The sequence below is a fragment of the Phaenicophaeus curvirostris genome, chromosome 4, assembly GCF_032191515.1.
Source record: "Phaenicophaeus curvirostris isolate KB17595 chromosome 4, BPBGC_Pcur_1.0, whole genome shotgun sequence".
Classification (NCBI taxonomy): Eukaryota; Metazoa; Chordata; class Aves; order Cuculiformes; family Cuculidae; genus Phaenicophaeus; species Phaenicophaeus curvirostris.
This window is the reverse complement of record NC_091395.1, coordinates 71118552-71137350: the sequence shown is the minus strand read 5'-3', so window position 1 is coordinate 71137350 and position 18799 is coordinate 71118552. Positions and strand designations below refer to the sequence as shown.

The following is an 18799-nucleotide window of genomic DNA, read 5'->3' as shown; positions in this document are numbered from 1 at the left end:
GGGGGCGGGGGGGGCGCGGCTGCCGGCCGCTCCCCCACCCCCTTTGCTTTTCTTTACCCTCTTTCTCGCCTCGGGGGTGTTTTCGTTTTGTTTATCTTACTCTTCTTACCTCTTCCTCTTTCTTCTCCTTCCTCCCCGTTTTTCTTCATTTTTCCCTTTTGTCTCTCCCCACCCTTTTTTCTTTCTTTTTTTCCCCTTTTCTGCTCCTTTTGTATTTCTCCTTCCCTTTTTCTTTCCTCTCCTTTTCACTTTCTTCCTCGACTTCGGCTTTCTTTCTTTCTTTCCTATTTTCTTCCATTTTTTTCCCCCTTCTTCTCTTCTTTTTGCCTTTTGTCTTTCTTTTTTCCCCTCCTGTCCTTTTTACCTTCCTTTTTTCTTTCACTTTCCTTTTTCCTCTCTTTTTTCCTTCACTGTTGCTTTCTTCCCTTTTCTCTCCTTTCTTTTTTTCCTTCTCCTGTTCCCTTTGTCTTTTTTCCTTTTCTCTTTCTTCCTCCTTCCCCTTCTTCTTTCTTTCCTCCTTCCCCTTCTTCTTTCTTTCCTCCTTCCCCTTCTTCTTTCTTTCCTCCTTCCCCTTCTTCTTTTTTGCCTTTTCCTCTTCTTTCTTTTCTTTTCTTTTTTTTTCTTTCCCCCCTACCCATTGCTACTAGCACTAGAGGCTAATATTTGTAAAGAACCCAGAAAGGTAAATAAATAAAACAGCTATAAGCCCGAGGCTCAGAAGAGCACCAGATTCAGCCCCTGGTTTTTAATAACCCAACACACAAACTCAGAGGCTTCTGGGGTGCCAAATCCAGGCTTTAAAAATACCAAAATGAAACTAGCAGATGTTTCAACAACATGACTTGAGCACACAAAGCTTTAAGTTAGATCACTACCAGCAAATTATTAGGAAAGTAAACTTAATCTTTAAGTCCAGCAATTTTGGAAACAAATATCTGCTTTACTAAAAAAAAAATAACAACATACTGAATTCATAGTCTTACTTCAAATAAAATAGACACTCATTAACACTTGTTCATAAAATTTGCCTGCAGGAAAGCTGGGGAGGGGCTCTTTATCAGGTAGTGTGGGGATAGGACAAAGGAAGAGTGGTTTTAAACTGAAAGGAGATTTGGATTAGATATTAGGAAGAAATTTTCTCCTGCAAGGGTGGTGGTGAGGCCCTGGCACTGGTTGCCCAGGGAGTCATGGATGTCCCTTCCCTGAAGGTGTCCAAGACCAGCTTGGATGGGGCTTTAGGCAGCCTGATCCAGCAGGAGGTGTTCCTGCCATTGGCAGAGGCTATGAAACTGGATGATCTTTAAGGTCCCTTCTAAATCATTCTATGAAAATAGACATTTCAATCAACAAACCCCATAATTTCTGTGTATCACAGCAGAAAACTATCAACTTCAGAACAGGGGATTAAAAAAAAAAAGAGCTCTGATTTTCTTTTGTTTTTTTTTTTCCAGTCTAATGATCTCAAATAAGTCCTAAGTTTAGAAAGAAGTAAAATAAATAAGAAAATCTGTGCCTCCCATTTCTATGCTGTGCTTCTTCAGACCTCACCCGCAGCATTTCAAATCATTAAATCGTATTTGCTGAAACCTCTTTCCTGAACAGTGTTCATTTCTTCACAGTGTTTGGCTAATACAGGATAATAATACACGCCATGAAGTGATAAACCTGATATCAGCTCAAGTCTTAATGACAGTTTACAGGAGAAAGCTTTTTTTTTCTGCAGATCAAGGAAGACTTATTTCTAAGGTGCCCCAAGAGCCCAGAACTCTGTGGTGCTGCAAACTGCTAAAAGGCAACCAATAACCGTGACAAATTATACATTCATGGCATCTGCAACAATCGATAAAATGACTCACCAAATTAATAAAATATAGATCACAAAGCATACATTTTTATTAAAGAATAACTTCATGATAACCAAGTAATGTGGAGGCTTCCAAGCATAAGATTAAATTACATGCTGAGCAAATCTGGCATTTTGTGATAAACTGCGAAAACAGTCTTTGCAACAGCAACTGAGGAAGAACACTGCGACATAGTCTATAAACATGTTTCATAAAGCATAACCGAAAGTAACAAAAAAACCCAAATCATTGAAGTGGTGGTTAGAGAATTCACTACCATATCCACAATAATTACCTTCTAGACTTCTTGCTTTGTAAATGATTCCTTCAAATACGCTGCTGATTTGGGTGTCAAAAGTAATACAACCAGATTACCCACATAGGGAAATATTCGCACCAAATTAATTCCTTAGCTAGTCCGACTTCAACAGTTGTCATTACTGGAGCACACAAAGATTTCCAGTACATTCAAGACGATGAAAATTTTTCTGAAATACATGAAGGTAAGTGTCTCACCAGATGGATGGACATTGTTTATCAAAGCCTTGTGCCTGCTGAGTAACTTTAGATATTAAGCAGTTGCTTGAACTTAGGAATACAATGAATTCCGTTAAAGTTGGAGGTTCTGAAGCTATACGTGTGAAGTGTTTTCCTGCATGCATGTTCTCCACTACTGAGAAACTCATCAAGAGGAGCTTTTCCAACCTCATATAAAGATATTGGAGAAGTCATTCCCTCCCCAGGGAGGACGATGGAACAACTCTTATGGCAAAGGCCTGACTTCAGGGAAGAACGCACTTAGACACATCCTCTGTCTCTATTACGCGGGTTAGGTTATTGCTATACAGCTTTGAAACATATCCTAAATAAAGTACTTAAAATAATGAGATCCTGTTTATTACAGCTTGCAATTATTATTTCCTGAAACGCCTTGGTACTCGCTCTCTGCAGGCTAATTATGCCACATCAACAGCACTAGAAGGCTGTCCTAAGATGAGTTTTGATGCTCTATAATGTCAGATAGCTGGTGCTCTGGGGCAGTCTTCACATGACTGAAGCTTTGTGAGGTATTCTAAATATTTCTTTCATACTAAAACACCCAGCGTTTCCTGGAAATGTCCTTTCATACTTGCAGTGAGTATTTTACATACATAACATTTAGCCGCTTGCTCAAATTCCACGGATTTCCTAGCTAAACACATGAGACGAGGTCTTTCCCACCCTTCCTTCTACCTAATAAATAACAGAATCTCGATTCCAAAATGCTGTCATGAAACAAAAATCAAATAGAGCCTAAGTAATATAAACTCAATATTTGTTTATACTAGATCCATTATGAATTGAATTCCTCTTTCAAACAAATGACATTTAATAATGTATTAAACATGTAAACAGGAACATATTTTAAGTTATAATTCCATCCCCTCTTTCTCATGACATTCATCTTCTCAAAAGCTATATCCTCATTTCAATGTCATAATTTATAGGACATTGTTAAGTTAATAAACAGACATGCTTCCTCAAAAACAGCTCAGTACTTAGTTAAGCTGCTGTCTTCCCTAACTATGGCAACCTAGATCAGTTAAAATATATATATAAGCCATTCTCTGGCATATTATTAGCAACTGAAAATTTATTACAAAATGTCATTTTCTTTGAGAATGAAAAATCTTTTTTGGAAAATATACACAAATATTCCCACTTAAACCTCTCCATTTATTTCAATATTTTACAATTTTTCTGCAAAGTGATCATTTCATTTACTAAGAAAATACCACACAGCTATGAATCTTTTCAGCCACCAAAACGCAACCACACATAGCAGCAATGAATGTTTTAGAGAGGCAGCAAACAGGACCAGCTTCAGAATTACACCCACCACCTTCAAGATAAGACGAGGCAAGAGCATTTTCTCCTGCCATAAATTACCACTCCCTCCTATCAGCAATTACTTAACTTTCAAAAATAGCTGCAACGCAGACAAATTATGAGCTATAATTACGCAAATTTATCCCTGATATTAAGACTGCATACATGCATATTTGTATATCTACTTAGCGTATTCTAAAACGTGTCTGCATGCATAATGTCAAGTACTATAATCAAATATAGCAGGATGTCTTTATCTTATCACCCAGAACAACTTTTCTATCCTAAATACCTGTAAGCCATTCCAGTGGTCAAAAAAGCGCCCACTACTTCTTTTTATCTTTTTATGACACCAGTTACTTCATCCCAGTGCATCTTTTAAGAAACCTTGCTCCTTCCCAGACAAGAGGGCAGAAACCTAAGCTCAGAGGAGGCAAAAGGAGCACCAACCACACTAAGGAAAAATGTTTTTAAGATATATATATACACACACACACGTATCACCGAGTGTTACACAGAAGCTACATCAGGTTCCGAAGTCCATACTCTGAAAATACCGAAGGCTTGAAGTATTAGAAATACTATACACAGTTGGCTTGTTCTTGCCTGCTGCTGCATACAGGACATTGGGCCAGATGGCAGCTATGGTCTGAATCAGTTCAATAATCATTTTATTAAGTACTTGAAGATAGAGCTGCCTCATTTTTTTTTTCTTGGAAATTAGAACTACTGAATATTTGAAGTCACTCAACAAAAAGCAAGTTAGAATTTGACTGCTCCTGCATTACTATTCTGACTCAGCACAAAAACTTTCCACTTTGACATAGGTCTTAGAATCATAGAATCACCAGCATGGAAGAGACCCACCGGAGCATCGAGTCCAACCATTCCTATCAAAAATTAAACCATGCTTCTCAGTGCGTCGTCCACCTGTGCCTTAAACACCTCCTGGTAGACCATTGCTTCCCAAAGAACCAACACTTCTACTACATCTCTTTCGTGCTGCAATGTGCTCTCTCTCAGATAGCTGCATTTCTCTTGTTCATATATCCATTTATCCAGATATTCATCTTAAACGTGGGATAGCACTACAGATCTTCAACAGAAACATCACTTTAAGAGCATTATTTTAACCTACATGGTTCTCCAGAGGCTCTGGTCCAACCTGCATGACTTTACATTTGGCCTTTTACACATCAGAGGTTGTTAGGTAAGGAAAGGCTACGGGTGGTAGCACCACAGGTAAGATTGGGGCAGGGGCCAGGCAATCCCTGCGTGCTCAGTAATCTTTCTTTTACTCACTATTTAAAGTGTCAAACTTACAGCAATCCTTATGCTGTAAACATACAACAATGAACTCTGATTTTTCTTATTCTTTTTACTTATAGGGCTTAAAAATCCCCGATTCCAAGGTATCTAAGATCTGAACAGAAACTTAACAAAAAGATGGCAACTTAACACATTTGTCTTTTTCTACACTGGTTTTCAATAGCAATAGTATATGCTGCTATGATAAAAAGCCTCAGTACTCCCCAATTTAAAGCAAAAGAACAAATGCTATTTTTAAAGTAAAAATCTGTTGTAACTAGGGTTGGGGTTTGCAGTGGAGGGTTTTTTTTGAAGAATAAAGATCTATTTTTTTTATTACAGTGAAAATCCTGAATATTGTACATGCACATTCACATCATTTTGCAAAACTGTCAACACCAGATACATGCTTCCTTCTTTGAAGTATCTCCCTGAGTTGCAACCCCTCAGCTAAATTTGAAAATATTTTGGGTAAGCATAGCTGACATTCCATGGGTGTAATCTGAGACCATAAGGAATTTAAGAAAACAGTTCGATACTGTACTAAAATCTAAAATAGGCTTTTAAGAATTTATGAGCTTTCTCAAATCAAATTACTATCTGTAGCCCATCAAGCTTCCACCTATATTTTCCTCCCCAAATTTTGTTTTGGAACATATGAGCTCCTTTCGAAGGATATTTGTACATTCTATTGTTGTGAAATATACAATACATTAATTAAATATATTCTTCTCTTAACATTATACATTTAGCCGGCATATCCATGTACTTGTACTACATATATTACAACAGGCTTTTACTCCAAGAGTAGATTGTCTCCAAGATGTAATAGTTGCGAATATCCACACTTTTCTCAGTTAAAGAGAACAGTTTGAATAAAGCATAGAGTGCTACTGGCATAACACATTTCTTATAAGCACAGGACTAAGATGTTATAAGAGGTACGTAAAATAACTCCTTTCTTGAGCATGAACTTCCTATTAAGGAAACCCCTACAATTTTTTGCTGTCCCTTTCCCCGGAAATCTGTGGCGGGATTTGGATGCTCTGCCCACCAGGAATCTTTTTCCAGCATTCAGCCTCAATTCATTCAGCATTTGTCCATACAGCTTTTCCTTCTGCAGCCATTTCAGTTCTTTTACTTTTGCTACCATACCTATTTAAGGATGAATACTCTCCTCACATCTCCCTCTTATATGATAGTCTCTTCACCTCACTCATTAAACTGTTCAGAAAATTATGAACCCATACTAATAGAGGAGAAAATTCTGTTCACTTGTTTTCATGCGTATCATGGGGACTACTAAAGTGCATCCCATGATCGTCCAAGTACTATTTATCTATAATGAGGATCTCGTCACAAGTTCCTATATTACAAAACTCTGCTATTACTAATAAGATATGACCTTCGATTTTACATTTTGAATTTGATTCCACATCTCTTAGCCCAGTTTTCAATGTCATCTCAGTTATTTCTGTACAATATCCTGATTTTCTTCTATATTTAAGGATGACTTCCAATTTTGTCATTAGCTCAGCCCCTCTACTGATGCTACGTGATCCACATAAAGCGAGTCAGGCTCAGTATTCCCCGGGTAACCACTCCTGCATATCACACCTTTTAGAAAAATATTATTTCATTTTGAGCACCACCAGTCAGTGAGTTTATGCAGGAAGGAATAATTCTTCTTCAGCTCACTTTTCCAGCTGCAACCACTCTGTTCGCTTCCTATATATTCTTCACACTAAGAATTCAGTTATACAGAATGAAATTGGGCCCTACTGTTGCTTACACAAGGTTCATGTCTGGCCTCCAAAACATCATTATTCAACAGATGGTTGCAAGTAACGTGTTCTGGCTCAAGGTCTTTAACAACACTGGGTACGTATTGAGGAATTGGCCTCCACAGCTGGACTCGCACACAAACTTGTGCTCCAACATCGAGGTCTCACCATCCTTTCAAGAGGCAGGCAAACCCCAAATCTTATCTTGTTTCTTCACTTCTGGTAGCTCGTAAGGTAGAAGCCTATAATTCTTGGTGGCAGTAAATACTAATTCTTATGAGGCTTCAATTAATTCACAATAAGCTCCTTGGTATTCCATAAAATACACAAAACTTGTAAGTGCTGAGGGTGCTGAGGGCTGAGCTGATTTTTTTTTTTTTTTTTTTTTGGAACAAAAGATACTGTCTGGATTTCAAAATGCTGTGGTGGCTTAAAAAGGAAGAGTTAACACTCCTCCAGGGAGGTGCAAGAGGCTTCCCCTGCACAGCTGCCTTTGGCACACCAGAGTTTTCAAAGCCTCTAAAAAAAATATGGTTCTGCCAAAAGCAAACAAAAAAATGGGTTTAATGATTTTTAGAAGCACTGTTACAACAAGGCATCAAACCAGTCTTTGCCTGTACCTGTCTCCCTATCCCTAGAATGATCAAATGTAATCAGTAAATCACATAGTACCGTTAAGGCAGTTCAAGAGCACCCTGGAGGCCTTGGATGCAAGATTCTCTTCTTGAGCAAGCCAGCACACATATGTGCTATGGCCAAAGGGATGTGACCTCTGCAGAGAGATATCAGGTGGCTGTAGGACCTCTGCTGAGGCATGTTCAACAAAACACTGTTTTAACTACACAGAACCCAAAGACCCAGCTCTGCAGTTTTGCAGACACAACCCTCCTTCCTGGCACAATCTACTTCAGTGGTTAAATTCTGAAGCCATGCACAGGGCGAAAAGACTCTTCTTAAAGCCTTCCAATAATATCAATAACAGTCATAGTTATGAACCTTAGCTACCTTTGTGCTCGTTAAACCACAGTTGTTTCTCCTTGATGTAATATTAGGTCAGACATCACTAAAAGTGCCTCTGTGTGCGTACAAAAATACTTTCCCCTTTGTTCTGCAAAACACTTAACAGAAAAGTGTTTATATTAAAACTAGGCAGAATTAAATGTCAATTAAGAGTTAATAATAGTCTTAAGATAACACTTCAGATCTATCGTAATCCCATAATAAACTGACTGCAGAGAGTTGGCATGGCTTTGGCTTGAACTATGGTTTTCACTCTGAAGGAAACCACCAGTTGCTTGAAAAACCTGAATGATCTTAATCATTAACATATCAATCGGAAATTCCCTTGAGCCTTACTGTTTGCTTTCAAGGAGATCAACACATCTCATGTCACTTGCCTACCTGCTCATCACAGCTCTGCATACATGAGGAAGAGCTGGGGGGAAGAGAAGGATGTTAATAAATACTTACTAATTAGTGCTTATTCTACAAAAGCAGGTTGAGTTTTTTCCTACGCTTCTAGTCCTTCATAAGCTCTTTGGATCAGAGACAACCCAGAACCTATTTAGCCTGTCTAGAATGACAATACTGTTCAATTTGGATAATATAAACATATTTTTCAATGAAAGGGATATGTTTGTTTTCAAAGCTGTCTGAAATACAGAACACAAGCCACTAACTGAAGATATAATAGGTAAAATATGCAATTAATATCCTACATTGCATTTTACACTCACACTGTCACAACATAAGACTTCTTTGTGCAGCCTATCTTCCAACATAAGTAAGAGGAGAACAGTTTTGAGTGGTAAAATCAAACAACAGCTTAAAAATTATTTTTAAGATAGTGACTTCCTGTGTGCCTTGTTGAAAGCATTCAATAGTTCCCAGAAGCCCTAAAAATGGTTCTGTCAAAAAAAACAACAATTTTCTACGTGCTTAACCATTTTTAGAAGCACTGGCAATTTTAAGGCTTCCAACCCTAGTATTGGCTGGTACTTGATGCTTCTTTCAGTGAATATAAGTCTTCCTAATTCAACATATCAGCAATTGATACTGTAACAAAGACTGAACTCTGCGATATTTTGAAGCATCCAATGTCAGTTCTTTGCTAATATGTATTGAAACGTGGACACAGTTTACCACTATACTTCATGCCCAAGTTCATTTCTACATGAATTTACCTTTAATTCGTAGGAGAATTTAATGATGTACCACGTCACTTAAATTCTATACACTGTGCAAGAAGCATTTTACTACCTTTGGAAATGGCACCAAAGCTCAACAGCTAGCTGCATTCATCTTTTTCCACCATTAATCTAATGAGGAGGTAGCAGGTGAAGCTCAAGTAGGCTACAAATGCTCTCTGGAGCATTCTGTAGTATGGCACAAGTGTTCCGAGTCACTTGCTGCAACAGGACTGTCCATCCTTATTCTTTCCCCAAAAGACGATGTTACTACAATCAACTTTACGAAGTATCTGGTGTTATTTACAGTGAATTAAAACTGTGACTGGAGTGACTCTCAGCGAATCCACATGTATGTTAAATGGAGTGCATATGGACTATGGTGCTGCCCCAGGGTCAAGGTGGTTAAACGCTTCTTTTAAAGTATCACGCAAAATGTGTATTTCGCATACTCTTTTTGGGACAGAAAAAGTGTTTTAACTCAATCTCGGCTATAAATCCAGGCTCCTGACACACATCTCTCCTTTTCAACCCCCTGAATGAGCCTACGATGGATGGATGAGGAAGAGCAAATTCTATTGCATCCAAAAGGTCTTACAACACGTGGATTATTTGAACAAGGTTATTTTTTATTTAAACACAGAAGAAAAACTCAATACAGTGTTCTTACAGAAGAACAACTGGGAGTAGTTAACAAGGCAGAAAAGATCACCGCAGCAGTCCTTGGCACATACAACATTTAACAGGGGTTGAAAAGCAACAACCATTTGAGAAAAAAACTAGTTTCAACTTGTTTGAACTAGAAACTTCTTACATGCACTAAGCAAACATCCTTATCCTTTCAATAACCTGAATACTTGCAGCCAAAGTAACAAAGCAAACAAGTATGTTTAACAGTATTTTGACCTTTTGTAGCATCTCATATCTGCGGCTCCCAGAACTTTCTGGGTAACACTAGGAAGAACTACTATTGTTTTGCACCAGTGAGGAAGCTAAGAGAAAGATTTTAGTGCCACAAGAGGGTCCGTATCACCTAAACAAGTCTCCACACATAGAAGCTTCACAGAGTGTACATAACTAAAGCCCTAACACAGCCATTTGATCCTATCAAGCATTATAAGTTCAAATAAGAAAGCAGGAGTAAAAAAAAAAAATCTGACTTAACAATAAAAACATACACAAAAAAGATAAAGGATCTATTAATGACAAGCAGTAGGAGGACATAATAATAGAAATTAACCTTCACTGAAATGACACAATTCTGTGCTGAAAGGTCTTTGCAGACCACCACAGAGCAGAGATATCTTACGAGGCTGATGTCCACAGTCCCTTGATGAGAAATTTGGTCTTATCTTTTCTCTTAAATCCATCACTAACATACTTCCTACTAGAAATATCTCAAATGACCTTAAGCAACAGCAATATTGACATAAGTGATTATAGGATCGCATTGAAGATACAAAAATGGATTTTTAATTCTACCGTGAAATATTACTAATATTGTCCCTAAATAATGTCTGAATTGTCTAGAAAGACTATTTTATTTTTTAAAAAGGTGCAACGAGTGCAATGAGAAAAGAACATTGTCATATCATAATAATATTTCAGACAAAATATCATTATAATGACGTCATTTGATTCTAAAACATCAAATTAATGAAAAATCAATTGACAATAAAAGCTTCCCAAGTTACCCCTTCATGTCCCCTAAAGTATTGTCAACCACGTTTGCTTTTAAAAATGGTTCAGTTATTTGATTTGCTGAGCACAGCATGTTTTGAATTTTGATACCTCTCCAACCCACCAAGAGGAAATCCCACCACCAAAGGCATAAATTTGTTCTTTAAAAGTGACTGTATTTGAAAAGACCAAACTGCCTTTTAGTCTGTACATTTGAGTGGAGGAAGAGCAGAATATCTTAAGTTTACAGCATCAGGAAACTAAAGCAAGAGAAATCTATATGAAATGGCTCACTAGAGCATGTAACATTTTATAAGGATACAGAAGAGTAGATTTTCTACACTCAAAGTCTCAAAGGGGATGAGCAAACAGCAAAAAAAACCATACAGTACGAAGCAATAGGGATGGCAACATGAAAAGACTTGAGGTTTAACATACTGATTTGTATTTTTTAATTACATATTGTTACAATGGAGATATCTGCTTAGAAATTTGTTTAGTGCAGCTGAACAGGAGAATTGAAAATACATAGAATCTCTTGTAATACAGCATGAAAAGGATCTACACACAGCTGGTACTTTTGCAAGAGACAAACACCTTCACAGAAGACAAAAAACAGAAATTTTCTTTACGGTTCCTTTATACTTTCTAATGTAAAAGTAGACAGATAAAAATATTTATGAGCACTTCTTTAAGAAGAGGCAAAAATGACATTCAGCTTCAAAGGATCTAAAGAACCAGCAAGCAACAAGATCCATAGCAGGCAGAACTCAGCACCAGAGCTCCTGCCCAGAGATACATGGTGTAAGAAGAACAAAGAACCTGTAGGGTTACAAAAAAAAATGACCTTAACAAAATTATTTGTAACACTTCTGTCTAATCTCTCCAGTAATTAAAGAGTTAAGGACCACCTATGGCATGCCAATATATATAAACCACAAACACCATAAACACTTATGTTCTTTCACTCCACATGGAAGGAGTGATTTAGGCCATGCTACCATCTACCTCTTAAGAAAAAAGAATTGTATCTCAAAAAAAGAAAATAAAAATGCAGAGCTTGTGTTTAAAAATAACATGTGTAGTCTCAATAAAATATGTAAGTCAGCTTATTATGGCTTATTGTGATCTAGCCATGATAAAACAACTGTCTTTGAAGGGACTGGCTGTCAACAGAAAAGATGAACAAAATGATTGTAAAAAATACTGATCTACCTGAAATTTTCTGGTCTTACTAAAGCTGAAGAGCAGAAACAGACACATGCTGCCTATTACTTACAAAACACCACAAAATGCTACTGCTGAATCAGAAGTGAACAGAGATTGCATTAGTTAATGCTGTCTTAGGGCTCTCCGCTATCCTGGTTGTTAAAGCCTGCAGCAAAAAACAGAAACGTGAGTCTGTTAGGAATCTAGCACCTCCAGCATGAGGGGAGATGAGTAAGAGGGAATATGTGTAACTAAGCGTGTCATCTGGAAGCCAACTCAGCCTCAAATGCCTTAAGGTTACTAAAGAAAACCAGAATCTAGAGTTACTGAGAGACAAAGTACGACATAGGGAAAACATTTTTCATTCTTTCCTCTTATGCTTCTCAGGCATTTTATTGATTTACTCTGGATTTGAACAGATACATTTTTTTCAGTATTGGTGAACCAACCAGTATCAAAACTCTATAACTGAAGGTGTTACATATGAATGTAAAAGCTGTTACTGAGTAGAACTGATAGGAATATCTATAAGGTATATCTGCTCTTGTATTATACAAATTGCAGTGGTTGAAACTTGACTATTTTCTTCACTAACATTAGTAGAACCACACGTAACTGATGCCAGTGAAGCAATTAATTCATTGAAGAGGCACGATGAACTGCATCAACTTTTCCTTCAGACGACAACAAATATCCAGTTACCTAAAGAGACCATGCTGATTTTCAGGGAACAGGCTGATGAGTCTCCAGTGGGTCAGGGAAGGTTATATCAGCCGTTGGGGGAAAAGGAGTGACTAGGACCACCACCAGAATCTATATAAACTCATATATATAAAGGGAAACAATGGAAGGTGTTGAATATCATGGCATACTCTGGATATCACAGAGATCAGTGCCTCCTTTAAGAATTGATTTGAATAAATCTTTCCAGAAGTGAAGAAGAAAAGCTATTAAGAAAATAGACATACTGTCCAGTCCTGGGTAGAACCACAATGCAACATCCTACAGAAGACACCATCTCACAGTGATACCAGAAAGATTGCCTCACCCAAAGAAGCTGAGTGCCCATTAATCACTAAATTTAAAGGTATCATTAAGCTTTTATTCATCTTAGTTGAAAGGGTTAAAAAGAATAAATTGTAGGATGGTTTGGATTGGAAGGGACCCTTAAAGGTCATAAAAATCCAAATCCAATCACTTAGGATACTAACATAGAGAAACTTGTCTAACAATTAAGCTGCACAAAGAAAGAATCATTATTACAATAAAATCTTACTGTTAATCTCCATTTCAGCTAGAAGTATTTTACAGATTTATCAGCTTTCATCACCTCAAATGCCTTGCCAAAAAGTTTTATCATTCAAAGCTCAGAAAACATGTTACAGGTTTTCTTGAACACATCTAACAGGCCTATATGATTTACACGTATTGACAGACTTCAGATTATTTAACATGTTAAGTGGTAATTAGCGAAAATGAGTTTTGTTGAAAACAAAATTCAAGACACACAATTTTGTCTTCTAATTATATTCCTTTACTCTGTTATATATTACACATTCGTTATATTGCTCACACAACTGTGGATTTGCCGTTTCTGGAAAAACACGTAACCACATGTTCTTTCATTTTATGGCAGCACACTAAGATAAACTGTCTCTGTGCAAGCACACATCTACGTCCATGAAAAACACACCCTACACTCAGTTTTTAATATAAAGGTTAGGATGCATTTGCTCTCAAGCTCATTCTACAAAACCTTTTTTTCCTCCCTGATTAATGGTTAACTGGCAATAAGTTTGCACTTTTTTAGTGATATTTATTGCACATTACAAGCATCGTGCAGAGAAGCACATACGTAATAAGGTTTATTTCTACTTTCATGCTGCTCCTTGCCAAAAAAGCACGGTGAAACCCATCTGTTGTGTTTCCTGGCTGAGGTTAGACAAGAAAAGGAGACTCTACACAGCACTCTATCATTGCAAACAATATTGATTAAAGCAGAGTTTGGAGATGGAATCCAAAGTGCTTACTTGGAACAGGCATTCTGCCTCATCATATATCCAGATGGAAGCATATATAAAATATAACGTGCACAGAAGAAAAAATGATCAGGAGACATGCAGCTCTGGCATCTGGTCACACAGGTCCCTGAGATAAGGACCTACATAGAGGCTGCAGCTTCAGAGAATTGCTTCTGTACCTTTGCCCACATGCACCTTCAAATATGCACATTTTTTTGTACCGATGTTTATTAATTTTTGCCAGTTTTGAAAACTAAGTGTCTACCTGAAAAAAAAGAAGTATGCTTGGGGTGCCTTTTTTGTACCTTGTACAAGCGATGCAAGTGCTCTGACAGGACATGCACACTGCATTTTTTTATTTTACTTTCTCGAGGAAAACAGATACTGTTCTCTTTCTTCGCAGATGGCATGCCTCTAGAATGTTTAAACTGTACTAACTTCCTCATTGAAGACATAAGAAATGTTCTTCCTTTTATCTGTCAAACAAACTGATGCAACACAACTCAATGTTACTTTAGTGCGTGAAGGAGCATAAGTAATCAGGTTGTTGATGGAATCAGTTGAGATGATGCAAATGGATTCTGATACAAGGAAGAAGGGCCACTGAAATCTCAGATTTATAGAATATGTGACTTGTTTTGAAGGGAACAACAGTAGGTACAACACCCAATAATGGCTGCATGTTGACCACATGGGGAAAACAGGTATTTAAGAATTAGAAATGGTTTAATATTCAGGAAATTAAAGGTATATAAGCTATAACTGAAACATATAACTGACAGAAAACAACTCCAAATGAAAATTAAAGTACAGGATAATTATAGGCAGTACCATTGCCGCTTGTAAGGATATCAGTTAAAATAAAGCAATTCAACCTCTAACATTCAAGTAATACCAAATTTTGAAAAACTGTTTGCAGTGTAGATGCCAATATCAACGCTTTGCAAAACCTAGGTTTAGGCATAAACACACAACACATCTTTCCTCATCTCCATTTAAAAAGTAACCACACACAGATTTTAAGGAGTGTTGCTTTCAGAGCTCCAGAAATAAATGTTCTCAATAGTAAAAACACAGCACAGTCAAGAACTCATGACATGCTTGGGCTCTCAATGCACTCTGATGCGGAATAAAGAGTTACATCTGTTGTGAAGACACAGTAACAGTCAACAGGGTAGCTTTCAAAAATAACTGCTCTCCCATCTAAACTTCATATCCAAAGAAGTCTATCTGAGCCCTCCTCAGGATTATATCTATCCTACCACCTAAAGCAACAAAAAGCACCTTACTCAAGCTAGAAGTTCTTTTGTTTAGAAAAGACAAAGTTCCAGATCATGTCATCTCAAGAAAAATCCTAATTACTTTACAGACTATCTTTCTTCCTTCACAGATCAGCAAATTTGCTTAACGCTGGCTCATTTTATCATTGCTAAATTCAGGGACAATATTCTAAATAATAAAAAAAAAAGTTCATACAGCAAACAACAAACCTCTGCAGAATGGGTCAAGCCTTCTGTGGATCAGTCATATTGTATTTGCACCCTATGGCTACTAAACTAGCATCTCCTCACTGAAACTGCCAGCAGTATATTCAATTGCTATTAATGGTACTGCAAATGGGAATATATTTTTGGTAATATAAACATTAAACAGCACCTTGTCAAAACCCTCAAGTATTGTATTAGCATTAATTATATTTCAACAACTTGAGAGATTACATTTCAATAAACTAGAAAGTTACCCGTTTAGCTGGAGACCAGGTTCTTTTATGTGGGCATTTTTGTTTTAATTTCTTTGACTCTGAAGTTCAACAAAACATTTCCTTTTATCATGTAGATATTTGGGGGAAGGCCAAAACAAACAGTTTTACTAACTTCATCCTATGTACCTTCACATTTCTCTGTAGCTTGCTCACTTCTTGGACTGACATTAAAGACTCAGTAATAAACGGCACAAGTTTTGCGGATATTTACCCATTCTTCCCTTGACTTTATCAGTGCAGTAGAAAGATGTTGTTCCTCAAAAAAAAACCCCAAGTCAACACAATACCGTACCATGTAGCCAACAAACCCATCAAGGAGATTTTACACGTGAAATAATACAACCAATGCTTGGCACAGACACAGAGCTGCAATTGAGACCATCTCTGAGACTGATAAACTGTTCTAGAAATGACACATCACCCTCCGGATTCGTTGATTCCTGTTGGTTAATATTTGCATTGCAGTTCTTATTTTCGGGTATCATCCTCAGTTCAATGCAATTTACTGGTAATTACATTTTTCATTTATTTCCAGAGATAAACCTCAGCCTAATGAAACCATACCTCCCCCTATCTGGTACCTAAACGTCTCTGGCTGTTTAGAAAAATCGCTTTCATGGAATACTGGATGCAGTCCAAACAAAAGAAATTAGTTCTGTGTACTAACTCTCGAACATGCTAGAAATCTTGAAGAACTCCAGTAAAAGTGGTTCTTGTAACTGTATTACTAAAGCAATAAAATCAACAGAGTATTTTTACTATTTGTTTAGTAATAGCACTTTACAACCCCACAGCACTGTCACAGTAAACTCAAATCCACTTACATTTTTATTACTCCTGCTTCAAAAAAAGAAATAAAAGATATCACTCATAAAATTCTTGTAAGAATTAGTCATAAGTTGCCTCATTTTCTTGGTATAGTTTATATAACTGCTGCTGTAGTTAGATGCTCAATGAGGCAATATTTAAATAAGAGGACAAAAAACTGTACTAATAGAACCAATTTCTTTTTAAGAACTTTTTAAATTACTGTGCACTGCTAGGATATATGAAATCAGTCAGAACTGTAACAATTGTTTCCATCTGAAAACTCCCAAGTATAAAAGAATCTGTCCTTTACGCATGATAAAATCGAGTGACACAGCAAAATATTGCTACTGCAGTGTCCTCGAGGTATGCCCTTCGGAGAGTCCTGTGCTGCTCGCTCAGAAGCGCTGCAATAATCCATTAAGTAAAAATCATTTACATGCACAAAAACCAGCTCAACTGCTGAATCATGAAGTAAGTATATAGTAATTATTTGTTATAGCTTCCCAGCTTGATAATGCTGTTATTTTCTTTCAAATATTCACTGTAAATATGTTTCAATTATTCCTTAATAGAGACAGTTATTTGGATAGGCAAACTATTAAATACTAAGTGGCTTTATTCCATAATAGTTGGGGGTGGAGGGGGTGGGCTGAGCTATATATACACTTTTCACAGCTAAGGAAACAAGTACAGTGGGAAATTGCTTCCACAAGAACTCTAACCACAGCTGGTTAAGCTTTGTTCTGATCTCCTGTATATTTAATCACATGCCATGCCACTTTTAGGGATCTGATCACAGATTTGTTACGTACATCACCCACATGTTTTACATTATCGTAGGTGACTGATAAGGAAGAACATTTCCTATTTTTCTTTATTTTTAGATATCCTGCTTCTCCTTAAAACACTTCAGCAGTTCCGAGTTAGACAAAAAAAGGCAATCTTAAAAGTTGTCTCTAAAATTATATTCCAACACCTATAAAATATGTCTCTGAAGTTGTGAAAAGCATTATCATTTATTGCACTGAAAGGCCTAATAAATGCAGTACTAGAAATGCACAGCAGCACGTACCCGAGGTCCTAGATATCGATACTCTGGGTTAGCATAGCAATGCACTGCAAGTAGGCAGTGTCACTTTAATTTTTGACTAAGAAGGAGGCTAATAAGGCTGGAAGTCTCAAAGAATGGGAGAAGGACCCTACAAGGTTCTCCTCACTTTGGCTGGGGAAAAGAGAAGCCTTCCACAATCAAGGGTTGAGACCAAAGAACTATCTTGCTCAGCAGTGATTTATCCCTGCTGCTAGATCTGGGAAAAGAACAGTGAGAAAGCACGTTAGAAAAGGGCAATACCAGTAATTCATCTCCAGAACCTCTCTGCTCAATCTGCAATCCAGGAGGTGTGTGAATCAGAAGTGTTTCTGCAAACCCGGTGGATTTTTCTTCCACAAACGTACCTACTCACATTTTCAGCCCTTGTGAAACTCTAGTAACCTACAATACCCTGCAGTATGAAGTTTCATAACTCACCTGGCGTGTGATGAAATGCTTTTGACACCTACACACAGCAGTTTCACTTGGTGCCCGCTGGTTATCACATTGAGAACAGAAACAGATTTGCAAAGAAAACAGGCGAGGGCTTTCAGACGCATTTGCGGGAAGTAGCAGTGCTGCCTTCTAACGCAGGGCCAAGGAGAACGTTTTAACTGCTGCGCTTTCATTAAAGTAGGTCAACATTTTCTTGCTTTATTCCCAGAAAGGGACTTGATGTTCTGACTATCAATAGCATAAGAGCGCACTGCTGAGTCAGGTACTTTTTCAAGCACAGCTCATCAAAACTTTACCAACGAGAAACGCTATTGTTCGCTACCCCTACTTGCCAGTAGGATCCACATACAGTCAATGAAGAACAGGAGGAACGCCAAGCAAGTCCTGAACTGCTTCCTAAGGGCACCCACTTTCTCCTACAGCAAGCCTCACCAACCCCCCTGGTCACTGCAGGATGCCACACAAAGCTTGGATACCTGAAGTAAACAATCTTCAAATCAAATCAACAGACCTAAAAAATACTGGGTCCAGAACTTAATTCCGTTAAAGTTCTCCTCTTCAAATCACGCTAGCTTTTTAATTCCTGTTTCCATCATTTGGCTGATAGCAAACTCTGAAAAGACCAGAATACAGACAGGACAATGGTCTCAATTTATGCTCCAGCACAATATGCTGTGCCAATTTGTGACTTAACTAATGGATATTGCTGTGTCCCTGAAACACAAGGTTAATGTTTTTTCCTTATTTTGAAACACAATAAAAACAAAATATGAAAGTGTG

The 18799-nt window shown here is 37.5% G+C and overlaps 1 protein-coding gene across 3 annotated transcripts in view; it reads right to left on the bottom strand.

Annotated features, from left to right (window-relative positions):
* Window positions 1–18799, bottom strand: part of CTBP1 (C-terminal binding protein 1) — a 249605-nt gene that overhangs the window by 158939 nt on the left and 71867 nt on the right. The gene's annotated exons all lie outside the window — the stretch shown is intronic.